This window comes from Ovis aries, chromosome 2 (genome assembly GCF_016772045.2).
Source record: "Ovis aries strain OAR_USU_Benz2616 breed Rambouillet chromosome 2, ARS-UI_Ramb_v3.0, whole genome shotgun sequence".
NCBI classification, from domain to species: domain Eukaryota; kingdom Metazoa; phylum Chordata; class Mammalia; order Artiodactyla; family Bovidae; genus Ovis; species Ovis aries.
In genome coordinates, this window is record NC_056055.1 from 104,893,935 (window position 1) to 104,907,310 (window position 13,376).

The following is a 13,376-nucleotide window of genomic DNA, read 5'->3' on the forward strand; positions in this document are numbered from 1 at the left end:
GGAGTCCAGTATCAGGCAGGTAGTTTATTTCACTGGCCTAGGCCAATGTTTCCTTAGGAGCTGACCGATTGTAAATTGATGAGCAAGACAAAGGATGTGAGAGTTCTTTCCCATCTACAGCGTGAGTAACCGCCCCTTCCCTTGAAGCTGGCAGCTGGCCCAGCACTGACAGAAAAGAATCTTCTCTGAATCTTGGGAAATAGGGAAGCCGTTACTGGCAAGTGCCTCTTTGTAAAAGGGAAAAAATAGATCCCACACATTAACTCTGAAAGCTGGTGAAGTCTGGTAACTTATCTCAAACAGATTTGGACTGAATCAGAAATACGCCAGGCTGGTGGGTGGAGTTCTAAATTTACACCTTCCTCTCATCATTAAGATCGGGTAGATGTTTCATTAGCGTGAGGTGCTATGTAAACAGAAAGTACTTTCAGAATAAATATTTTCTCTGCCCTCCCCCCACCCCCCAGTCAGGATCTGCTCTGTGATAAACAGTACAGTTCTCAGAAGCAGGAGAGTTTTATTTTTAAACTCCCCTAAATTCCGGGGAGCGCTAAGTGATCCAGCCTTGAGGCAAGATCGTAGCTTCTATTGGTGCAAAGTCGAGCACGGCTGAAATCATACGTGCCAAATTATTCTGAGCTCTTGAGGACACAGAGCACACAGATGGTGTTCTGGCCAGATTTCCAACTCTGTGACTTTGGTAAATACCGATGGTCGAAGCCATAGTTTAGTTAGGTCAGTAAGCGCTGTTTTGGGCTTCTCAGGTGCCCCAGTAGTGAAGCATCCACCTGCCAAGCAGGAGACACAGGTTCGATCCCTGAGTCAGGAAGAGCCCCTGGAGAAGAAAATGATGACCCATTCCAGTATTCTTGCCTAGGAAGTCCCAAGGACAGGAGAGCTTGGCGGGCTGCAGTCCATGGAGCTGCAAAGAGTCGGACATGACTGAGCGTCTAAACGACAACAGAACACTTGTTTGTGGGCAGACAAGACTGTAGAAGATCAGAACTGGAAGATATGCTGGCAGTTACGCTCTGTGACTAATTACTCAGCGTAGGTGTGGAAGCTGAGGTTCAGGGCGGACTAAAGGTGGGCCATGTGGTGACCACAGAGGCTGGACTTGGGGCCCCACAGAGGTCCCCTTTTGCACCAGGTTCTTTTCTTTTGATGTTATTTGTTGTAAAAATGTTACTAAATGAGTTTTTTTTAATAAATAACAATATTCAAGTTAACGTTATTCAAGGAATCAAGAAAACCCAGGCAATGAATTTTCACTTATAAGATATAAACACTTTTCTAGAATCCCCATTTTCTGTTTACCTAAAGGAGTTTTTTTTTTAACAACAAAAAAAACTTTATCTTCCTACCTCAAAAACTTTAAAACATATACATACGTATTTCTGCGTTTCTTGGCAAAAATTTAAAATATGTAGTTGTAATCATAGTAGGCATACCATTCTGTGTTCCCCTTCTTAATTAATATAATACAAATCACCTCCCCTTATGGTTATGTGCCTTTCAGAATTACTTTTGTGACAGTTTGGCAGAGCTCTCACTGAAACTAAACATTCCCTTCTTGTTTGGCCCCTTAGGTTGTTTTCAGATCGTTAATGTTGATGTCTGATGCAGGCGTGGGCATCTTGGTGCATGTGGCTTTTTTGCTTTGAATGAGTTCCTTGCCCTCTTCCCTGGTAGAAACATCGCTAGACTTTGAAGGGGAAGCGCACACAGGTTGGAAGGAAAAGTTTTGACCCAGGCTTGGGGAGACCCCACCCAGGAGTGCAGTAAAAAAGCATAAATAAAGCCAGGACCCCAGTGAGGATGCTTGTTCAGTGTCCGACTCTTTGTGACCCCGTGGACGGCAGCATGCCAGGCTTTCCTGTCCTTCACCATCTCCTGGAGCTTGCTCAAACTCATATCCATCAAGTCAGTGATGCCATCCAGCCATCTCATCCTCTGTTGTCCCCTTCTCTTGCCTTCAATATTTTCCAGCATCAGGGTCTTTTCCAATGAGTTGGCTTTTTGCAACAGGTGGCCAAAATATTGGAGCTTCAGCCTCAGCATCAGTCCTTCCAGTGAATATTCAGGACTGATTTCTTTGGGGATTGACTGGTTTGGACAGTCCTTGCTGTCCAAGGGACTCAAGAGTTTTGTCCAACACCACAGTTGGAAAGCATCAATTCTTCGACACTCAGCCTTCTTTATGGTCCAACTCTCACGTCCACACATGACTACTGGAAACCTGTAGCTTTGACTAGACAGACCTCTATGGGCAAAGTGATGCCTCTGCTTTTTAATGCACTGCCTAGGATGCTCTGCCCCATCAAATCCCAAAGATCATATGAGAGGTGATGGCAGTTCAGGCCTGGGAGCCCAGGGACCCCTGGGGGAGGGGCAGACAACTCACAGCCGGATTGCTGGAGGAGGAGGAGGGTGGGGAGAGCACCGTGACCCCCCCTCATCCCCCCACCCTCGAGCTGTACCCAGGTCTCCTCACAACGATGATAGTGGCAGGGCGCAGGGTCCCCTCCAACTCTTGGAGGCAGCTGGGCCCCCCCAAGTCTACAAGAGGGAGGTCCCAAGAGGGGCCTGTTTCTGCAGTGGCTGGTCTTTGTGCAGTGGTAGTGTGTGCATTCCAGGGAGGAACCCAGAGATGTCATTTCCACCGCACTCCTGGCCCCCGACTTTGTAGAAAAAGTCGGGGGCCAGCAGGGTTTGCTCACTTCCTCCCACTCTCTTTTGTGGGAAGGTCAACCCCAGGGACCCCTTCTTATCCTTTCATGGCCTCTTTAGCTCCTTTTCAGTCCTTGAACCCAAAGATGGCAGAATCGCAGCACAACCCAGTCCCTGGTCAGGAAAGCGAGGTGTGTCCACTACTTCCTGGGCTTCATCAGATCTGGGCAGGGTGTCTCAGAGGGACTGAGGAAGGGCAGGGTGCCAAGGGAAGAAGGGAGGCTTCAGGGGCCGCTCTTGGAGCAGAGGCTCCTACTTCACCCTTGTCCCAGGTTGCAGGGTGAACCCACATTATTTCAGCTCAGATTTTGAGATTCACAGGCTGTTTGAACTACATCCCTTCCAGCTTTGCCCAACTCTTGCTCCTGCCTTACAGCATGGTGTGGACAGATTGTGCATTATGATTTGAGCCCCACCCCAACTTGGTGAGATGTTCTGAACTCCCGGTTGTCTGACATCTTACGGAGAGTGAAGCTGGGCTTTCCAGACTCCCCCTGCCCCCAGAGGCAGGGTTGAACCACCTTTCCTGTGCTTGGAGCAGGAAAAAAAGGAAAGCAAGAAAGGGCTTCCCTGGTGGCTCAGATGGTAAAGAATCTGCCTGCAATGCAGGAGACCTAGGTTTGACCCCTGAGTAGGGAAGATCCCCTAGTACAGAGAATGGCTGCCCACTCCAGTACTCTTGCCTGAAGAATTCCATGGACAGAGGAGCCTGGCGGGCCACAGTCCATGGGGTCACAGAGAGTCTGTATTTGGGACAGAAATCCTGCCCTCAGATTTCCTACACCCAGCGCATTGCTCCCAGCCAAGTGGCGGCATGTTCTGTGATAGAAGAAGTGGTCCCTCAACAGAGCCCATGCCGCCGTGCTCCAGGCCTGCTGCCAGGGCTTAGCAGAGAGGGCAGGCAAGACAGCAGCAGCCTCAAGTGGGTGTCCCACACTGTGCACAGCCTCTCTGACCTGTTGGTGCCCCATCAAGCCTCAGAGGACCAGGAGTGCGTGCTCTCTGTGCCGCCTTTGACTGAGGCAGTGAGGCTGCAGCCGGGAGTGACACTGGGGGAAACAGCGGGACTAGCATTGATTCCTAATGAACTATTGCAAAGTAAGCCCCCTACTAATTAACGCACATAAAAGCTGTCCTCTCTCCCCATTAAGCCGGCAGGGCTTATTCTTATTTACATCTTCTTTGATTATAAGGTTCCCTTTCAACTTGACGGTCAGAACTCGGGGTGGAGAGCCGTGGGGAAAGGAGGGAGAATCCAGGCTGAGCCAAGTTACCTCCGAGGGCTCATCTGAGCCTCTGCCGTGGGAATTCCTGGGATGGATCAGCCCCAGGAGAGGAAGCGAGGCAGATGCATTTAATTTCTCAATTAAAATGCCTTAAATGCCCACAATTTCATTGTGTGATCAAATCATATTTGAAATACACTGGGCCAGATAACATTTGTGATGAACTGCTGTGCAGATAATGGAAACCATTTCAATAAAACTCTCATCCATGCTAAGACCTTAATCAAAGGATAACCTATTTGACATTGGATCACAGAGAACTGTGTAACTCTGCTCCTGCAGGAATAAATTTATTCCATTTGAGTCATGAATGCATTAGGAAGCTGAAGTCATGGTAAAGGTACAGTCCGTCTTCTGAGTTTCTCTGGCACCTTCGATTTTCTCAGGAATCCTCAGCTTTCTCAGAATTTGGTCTTCTGTGCATGAAACCTGTGCCATTTTCAGGCAGATAGCCTAGAAAGCAGGGGCTACCTCTCCTAGTCCCCTAGGGGCTCCTTGCATCACTTTCACCTAAACTGATTGTTTTTGTCGTTGTTTCTCGGTCACTAAATTGTCTGACTCTCTGCGACCCTATGGATCACAGCATGCCAGGCTCCTCTGTCCTCCACTATTTTCCAGAGTTTGCTCAAATTCACGTCCATTGAGTTGGTGATGCTGTCTAACCATCTCATCCTCTGTCACCTCCTTCTCCTCTTGCCCTCAGTCTTTTCCCGGAATCAGGGCATTTTCCAAGGAGGCTCTTTGCATCAGGTGGCCAAAGGATTAGAGCTTCAGCTTCAGTCCTTCCAATGAGTATTCAGGGTTGATTTCCTTTAGGATGGACTGGTTGGATCTCCTTGCTGTCCAAGGGACTCTCGAGTGTCTTCTCCAGCACCACAATTTGAAAGCATCCACTCTTTGGCGCTCAGCCCTCTTTACTGTCCAACTCTCACATCCATGTATGACTACTGGAAAAACCATAGGTTGACTAGACGGACCTTTGTTAGCAAAGAGATGTCTTTGCTTTTTAATATGCTGTCTAGATTTGTCATAGCTTTCCTTCCAAGGAGCAAGGGTCTTTTAATTTCATGGCTGCAGTCACCATCTGCAGTGATTTCGGAGCCCAAGAAAATAAAGGCTGTCACTGTTTCCATTGTTTTCCCATCTATTTGCCATGAGGTGATGGGACCAGATGCCATGATCTTATTTTTTTTGAATGTTGAGTTCAAGGCAGCTTTTTCCTCTCCTTTTTCACCCTCAACAAGAGGCTTTTTAGTTCTTCTTTACTTTCTGCCATTAGAGTGGTATTATCTGCATATCTAATGGTTTTAGCTTTACCAAAAGTTTTGCCATGGAGGGCTTTGGCCCTAATCATTACAGGCCCCTGAGTTTCCTTCATGATTATTTACCATTGATGCGTCCTATACTTTTGGTCGTTTTATTACACCCATCTTATTCACTGGGCCTTTGTTTCCTCCTGTGTAAATGGAGATGATAATAGCTCCACTCTCCTTCCCAAAGAGGTCAGCAGCACAAATGGGCCCACAGTGCCTGAGAGGCTGGCGTGAATGGTGGAGATCAGCCACACCCTGGTCTCCTGGCATTCCCTCTGGGTCTGTTTCTGACTCGATTATGTGCTTTCGAGGGGCAGGGGCTGTCTGTCTCCTCCTCCAAATTATTTCCTGGCACCAGCCAGCACTCAGCAGAGACTTCTTGGCCGGCCAGCTGGACAGAAGTGGGTTGTGTGGATGGCTCTGGGGAGCAGCCAGGGAGTCCTGGCCAGCTCGTCCCCAGCACATCAAGCTGGGGACAGACTCGCCCCAGCGGCGGGCACTGCCGCTCTGTCTCCCAGGTTTCGATGATTGCATTCTACCTGGAGAAATAGATAAATAGTTAAACTGCTAAAATGAGCCCTATAATCAGGTCAGTGGGATTGTAAGCGATATCTCTTTTGACGTGTTCTGATTTCTTTTTTCCTCTTTCTTTACCTTCCTCCTAAAATCTGTCCTGTTTTATAAAGAGACACATCTCTGATTGGGCATACGCTGGAGCTTGGACAAATAGTGTGAGAAGAGACCTCTTTTTGTTAGTTCACTCGAAAGCTGTCTTATTACAGGGACAAAAATGACTGGCGAGGTTGAGCTCTTCTAATTAGGCAAAGAACAAAAAAATATGTCAATTAACAAGTGCATTTTTTTTCTTGCTTTTTGATGTGCGTCTCTGGAAACAGTTCAGGGTATTGCCCATTTGAGGAAGTATGTGTGCTCTCCTTTGGGGGTAATTCAGGTACCTTTTGGATTTTTTTTTTTTTACCTCCGTTGGTTTTATATTACAAAATTTATTTTTATTACTTTGTCTTTGTAACAAAATTCAAAGATGTGTTATAAAGTAAACCTACATAATCCCCTTTTGTCCTTGCTCCTCTTCCTGCTCCAACATCACCCCCCCAACCAGGGGACAACCAGACTCTTCATACTTAGTCAAACTCATGTACAGAACACAGATTTTATTTCACAAAAATAACATAATAGGAGCCATACCATCTTCAACTTGCTTTTCTCGCTGTGGATGAATCTCCAGTCAGAAATACAGATCTGCTTCCTTATTGTTAAAGGCTGTATTTATTGTTCCATATGTTTGGTGATGCGCCAGAATTTCTCCATTTTTTCTCCTGCCGATAACGTATGTTGCAGCCTCTCCCCTTTCCTCCTACTGTTGCTGACTAGCGAGGAGACACTGCCCACACACGGCTGTCCACACTGGGCGTCTCCCCAGAGGTCACTTTTTTCTCTGCAGGGGAGTAGAAGTTCTCTCCCTGTGAGTGGTGGCTGGAGATCGACCCGTGGGTTCTACTTCCTGCCCCAGGGGAGCAGACTTTGGGCTGCAGAATGGTTGGGGTTTTGAGGCCCACTGGTGCCCTGTTTCTCTGCCTTGCCCAGGGGTCCCTCTACCTTCGCCATCAGCAGAGCTTGGTTGGAATAGACTGCTCGTGGGGATGGGGCCCCCTCAGGAGAGGATGTTTGCCTGGGGGGTTGAATGGGATCACTCTGGGCTTCCCACTGTGGGGCTGGCTAAACGGGCTCCCCTTCCTCTCTCGGCATCGTTGGTATGCCAGGAACCTCTGGATGGACTCTTAATGGCTAGTACCTTCCTGGATTGCCACTGGGAACAGCCTGTGCCCCCCTCTCCTGTGGGGGTGGCCTGTGTCAGGCACAGGGGACCCAGAGCCAGAGAGGCTGGGTGACTCTGCACCCATCAGTCATGAGCACCCCTGAGTGTTTCACCAGGGGGCCCACATTGCTGGAGGAGAATGAGCTGGGGCTATGTCACAAGACACCGAGGTGGGATTCTTTGTTAGAGAAGGTGGGTGCCAGCTGATGGAAAGGAGGAGCCAGCTTGGAGTGAGCCCAGGAGCGTGTCCAGAAAGAGCATAGGCGCACAGAGGACCTGAGGCTGGACCTGAGTCAGGGCAGCTCTTGGACCTGGCGGCAGGGGTGGGTGCTGGGCAGTAAGTGAGGAACAGATGCAGAGGGGCTCGACGGCCGGCGTGGGGTGCCAGGGTTCTGGGTCACTGTCGGAGCCCCAGCTGACATCCCGCCCGAGCGTGTGTTCAGGTATCTGACTTCCTCTAGTATGAAACTCCATTCCAGGGTCTTGGGCGTGGAGGCTGAGAAACGCACACTGCTGACTGCAACGACAGTGCCGGCTGGGGGGCTGTCACAGGGCAGGGAGCTGCCAGGCCATGAGGGGCCACTGGGGCCACGGAGACCCCGCGCAGATGGCTCATGGGGGGTGTTTGTGGTGGAAGGAGCACACAACAGAATCTGAGCTTGTAGGCAGGGGCAGGTGTGGGCAGTCAGGGAAGATCTCTGGGCCGCTTTTCCTCTTCTGTCAAGTGGGGACAGCAATCCATGGGCTCTCGGTGCCGATGGAAGTTGATGATGTCGATAAAAGCTCTGGGTGCAGAGTAAGAAATAAAGTCAGTGTCAGCTCCGTGTTCCCTCTGGAATTCCCTCCCTTACTTTATCCTTCCAAATGAAAATTTAAAAATAGGTCTGTTTTCCCAGTCTGCTGAGCAGAGACTCAAGAAATCCTAGAATCGGGTACCGAGGGAGGTTGTAGAATACCTTTCCCCAGAGAACTTCAGCACCGCTGCTGTCTGGAGTGGCCCCGGGTCAAGATCAAGGTCAACAGTGAGGCCTGTCCGAGTAGGGGGTGAGTGCTCGCCTCACTCCTGCCCCTCTGCCCACCCAAATCTCACCCCTGAACCCCCAGCCTGGCTCGGGCCAGGGCGCTTGGATGCCGAGGCTGCTCCCAAGCTCAGCTTCTCTCCTGTGAATCCCCCAGGGTCCTGATTCTGAGCAGAGAAGGCTGTGTGTGTGAGGGGTCCCCCCTCCTGTAATTTTAGCAGCAGCAGACTACGCTGACACAGATTGGAGCGGTTGCCATGGGGACCGGAATCTGTGCCCAGATTCGCTCTGGAGCTGGGAAGATGGTGAAGGGTTTCTACTTTATGGAGGGGGCTGGGGGAAAAACAGCCTTGGGCTCTCTCCTTGGCTGTTCTAGAGGCTTCAGCCAAAGGTGACCCGGCGAGAACTCGGTCTGGAAGGTCACCTCCTCCTCAGGGCCCCACCCAGTGCGCAGGATGGGCTGGGTCCTCACCCCCCAGGGCTGCCCACCTTCCTCCCGTACCCTCTTCCTGGCATGCAGTGAGGATAAGGATGACGAGTTTATACGGACAGCTCTGCAGTCCCTTACCTAGGGGCCATTCACATTTGGAATTCAGTTTTGGGGTTTTCCAACGGTGACATGGCGCATGTGTGTGTATCACGTGCCTCTGAGTGTAAAGTTCCAGGCAGCCTCTCACAGTCAAACCTGTGATATTTCTGCAGCAAAGCCGAAGAATGTGCACACACGTAGAGCTTATAAGTAGCCTTCTGTCGGCTGGGGGCAGATCTCACTGCCAAGATTTATGAAAAAGCTTTGGTGTTTGAAGTTGTTTTTGGATTTGGGGTTGTGGATGAGGGATTGTAGTTCACAACTGTTTCTTCTTTCACAGTTGCTTTCTTGTTTGATTCTCCTGAAACTCCAGGCTGTTACTCTACCTAACAGATGATAACAGTGGGTCTTAGGGTAAGGGACTTCTAAGATCACAGAAAGCGAGTACTGGTGTCAGGACTCAAACGGGGGACATGTACGTCCAAAGTCCAGTTTCTCAGTTATACAGGGTTTTATGGAACTTGGCAGAGAAGCAGTTTGCTTCTAAATAATGAGACACGGGTGTGATCCCTGGGTCAGGAAAATCCTCTGGAAAAAGGCATAGCAACCCATTCCAATATTGCTGCCTGGAGAATCCTCATGGACAGAGGAGCCTGACAGAGGTCCAAGGGGTTGCAAAGTGTTGGACACAACTGAAGTGATCTAGCATGCAATAATACTAATAGCACTTAATACAAGGAACTAACACTGATAAAGCACCCAGGACAAGCTGGGTGCTTTGCAGAATGCTTTTGTGTGGAGTCATCATGTAGCCCCACAACCGCCCTGGGCTAGACTGTTTGTGTTCGCCTCAGATTCATACGTTGAAATGCTAACCCCCAAGAGGGCGATATTTGGAGGTTCAGAAAATGATTAGGTCATGAGGATGGAGCCCCCATTAATGGGATTAGCACCTCTATGAAAGAGACCCTCACCCGTTCCTCCATGAGAGGTTACAGGGAAAAGATGACCATCTATGAACCAGGAAGCGGGGCTCACCAGACAGCAAATCTGCCAGCACCTTGATCTTGGACTCCAACCTCCACAACTGTGAGGAATAAATGTCTGTCGTTTGTAAACCACTCAATCTGTGGAGTTCTGTTATAGCAGCCTGAATGGATTAAGACGAGGGTGAGGGTGTTATTCAGTAGAGTGGTCAGCGTGGGCCTCATAGGAAGGTGACCTCTGAAGGAGGTGATGGAGTGAGCTTGTGGAGTCTGGAGGAAGAACACTGCAAGGCCTGTACTTTCTAGCATGGCAGCCACTGCCCCTGGGTGACTGTTGAGCCCTTGAAACTTGACCAGTCCAAATTGAGATGTACGCTAAGTGTCAGATACACACCAGATTCCAATGGCTTCTAATGAAATTCAGGAATATGAAATAGCTCATAAATAACTTCTATTTTGATTACATATCAAAATGATAGTATTTGGTATATTGAGTTAAGTGAAATTAATTTCATCTTCTAAAAAGAAAAGCTGTTTAGGGACTTCCCTGGTGGTCCAGTGGTTAAGAATTCGCCTTGCAGTGCAGAGGACATGGGTTCGATCCCTGGTCAGGGAACTAAGATCCCACATGCTGTGGAGTGATGAAACCTGCCTCTCAACAAAGATCCCACATGCCGCAACTAAGGCGCAATGCAGCCAAATAAATATTAAAGATAAAACTATTTAAATGCGGCTATTAGAAAATTTAAATTTATGTTTGTAAAATATGTTTAAATTACGTATGTATGAAAACAATTTTATCTGTGGCTCGAATTGATGGCTAACATTATGATTCTGGTGAACACTGCTGTACTAGGTGGGAGCAGGCCATGTAATGGGAATGGAGAGAGAACCAGTGTGGATGGGCACAGAGGGGGAGGGAGGGGCAGAGACTCATAGGATTTTGAACAGAGAAGTGACTCAGGCCTAGTAATATCCTATCATCTCTACTTGAGATGTCATAACCAATACAGACTAGACTGCTTAAGCAACAGACTTTAATTGTCTCAAATATCTGGAGGCTGGAAGTCCAAGATCAAGGTGTCAGCTGGCTTGGTTTCCAGTGAGATCTCCCTGCTTGGCCTGTAGGTGGTCACCTCGATGTATCCTCACATGGCCTTTCCCTGGTGTCTCTTCTTTTTATAAGAACGCTGGTCATTGTGGGTTATCACCCTCTACCTGGTTTAACCTTAAGTACCTCTGCAAAGGCCCCCACCTCCAGATACAGTCACATTGAGGATGAGGGCTTCAGTGCATCAGAGGGCACACCATTCCTCCTTCATCTTGGGTCTCAGCACTGTTCTTAACCTGCTTCCAGATGGCGACTGCCTACAGATGCTCCAGCGTTAGAACTTCATTCCAGAACAGTGCATTATCACTTCACTGGGGCCTGGCATGCAGCCTCCACTTGGCAATTTCTCCTCGGAGGCCTGGGCCTCACGGCTCACCCCAGGTATTGCATACACTTTGCCATCTTTCTGCCCATCTTTCACTGGATCATGAACTTCCGGAGCCATGTCCTTGCATGCCCAGCGGAGCTCTGGGACACAGCACGTGCTCAGAGAATATTTGCTGAGCGAATGAGGGTCTAGACTGTATTCTCCAGGGCAGGGCCTGTGAGTCAGGAATCACCGGCATTGCTTTATCCATCCTCCACATCCAGCATAGTGTCTGGTATCCAGCCAGGGCCTGGGGAATTGATTGATTGAGTAGATGAATACATGCATGAGTCATGAGGTCGGAAGCTCTATCCGCCAGACGGGGCTGGGGAGTGCTGCGGGATGGATCTCAGGTGTTGTATCTGACAACTGACAGTGGGCCACAGGCTGTGTGGGTGTCACCGAGCTTGGGGAGACCAGAGTTGAGAGAAAGCATGTAGCTTCTGCGAACCGGAGCTCAGAGCGCCCTGGCTCCATTCTTTCTGTGTCTGCTGCAGCTGGTACAAAGCAGACCTGTGGCTGTAGCCATGAACCTCACAGGCAGGACTTCGAAAAAGTATCTGGGCTCCCTGTTGCCCCACGAGTAGGGAAGCCTGCCTCTTTTAAGTCTCAACTTCCTGCTCAAATGCCTTGTGAAAGAAAGTGAAGTCGCTCAGTCGTGTCCGACTCTTTGCAACCCCATGGACAGAGGAGCCTGCACCAGGCTCCTCTGTCCATGGGATTTTCTAGGCAAGAATACTGGAGTGGGTTGCCATTTCCTTCTCCAGGGAATCTTCCCGATGCAGGGATCGAACCCAGGTCTCCCGCGTTGTAGACAGACGCTTTACCATCTGAGCCACCAGGGAAGTTCCTGCTCAAATGCCTTAAGCGTCTAAAATTTGTAACCTTCCATAGTGTCACCCAAACCTGGGTTTCAACAGTTTTTGTGTTCCCTTCCAATTATTTTCTTCAAACAGCCAAAGAGACCACTGCGTTTTCTTCTGTTGCTGGCTTGTCTTCTGGCAGGTTCCAGAACCTACCACCTGGATTCCAGGCCGCTTGAACAGGGCCATAGAGCCCAGGCTGCCTACCTGGGAGCAGCCCCTGGTGACCGTGGACTGGGCTCTCCAGATCAGGGCCTGTAGCTTCACACTGACCCCGAGAGTAGAGACACCAGGGAACATCTTATGCAAAGATGGGCTCGATAAAGGGCAGAAATGGTATGCACCCAACAGAAGCAGAAGATATTACGAAGAGGTGGCAAGAATACACAGAAGAACTGTACATAAAAGATCTTCACGACCCAGATAATCACGATGGTGTGATCACTCACCTAGAGCCAGACATCCTGGAATGTGAAGTCAAGTGGGCCTTAGGAAGCATCACTACGAACAAAGCTAGTGGAGGTGATGGCATTCCAGTGGAGCTGTTTCAAATCCTGAAAGATGATGCTGTGAAAGTGCTGCACTCAATATGCCAGCAAATTTGGAAAACTCAGCAGTGGCCACAGGACTGGAAAAGGTCAGTCTTCATTCAATCCCAAAGAAAGGCAATGCCAAAGAATGCTCAAACTACCACACCATTGCACTCATCTCACACACTGGTAAAGTAATGCTCAAAATTCTCCAAGCCAGGCTTCAGCAATACGTGAACTGTGAACTTCCAGATGTTCAAGCTGGTTTAAAAAAAAGGCAGAGGAACCAGAGATCAAATTGCCAACATCTGCTGGATCATCAAAAAAGCAAGAAGTTCCAGAAAAACATCTATTTACGCTTTATTGACTATGCCAAAGCCTTTGACTGTGTGGACCACAATAAACTGTGGAAAATTCTTCAAGAGATGGGAATACCAGACCACCTGACCTGCCTCTTGAGAAATCTGTATGCAGGTCAGGAAGCAACAGTTAGAACTGGACATGGAACAACAGACTGGTTCCAAATAGGAAAAGGAGTACGTCAAGGCTGTGTATTGTCCCCCTGCTTATTTAACTTATATGCAGAGTACCTCATGAGAAATGCTGGGCTGGAAGAAGCACAAGCTGAAGTCAAGATTGCCGGGAGAAATATCGATAACCTCAGATATGCAGATGATACCACCCTTATGGCAGAAAGTGAAGAGGAACTCAAAAGCCTCTTGATGAAAGTGAAAGAGGAGAGTGAAAAAGTTGGCTTAAAGCTCAACATTCAGAAAACGAAGATCATGGCATCTGGTCCCATCAC

General features: G+C 49.0%; 1 protein-coding gene across 1 annotated transcript in view; it reads left to right on the top strand.

Annotated features, from left to right (window-relative positions):
• The window catches only part of XKR6 (XK related 6), a 307,100-nt gene that overhangs the window by 117,882 nt on the left and 175,842 nt on the right, over window positions 1-13,376 (top strand). The gene's annotated exons all lie outside the window — the stretch shown is intronic.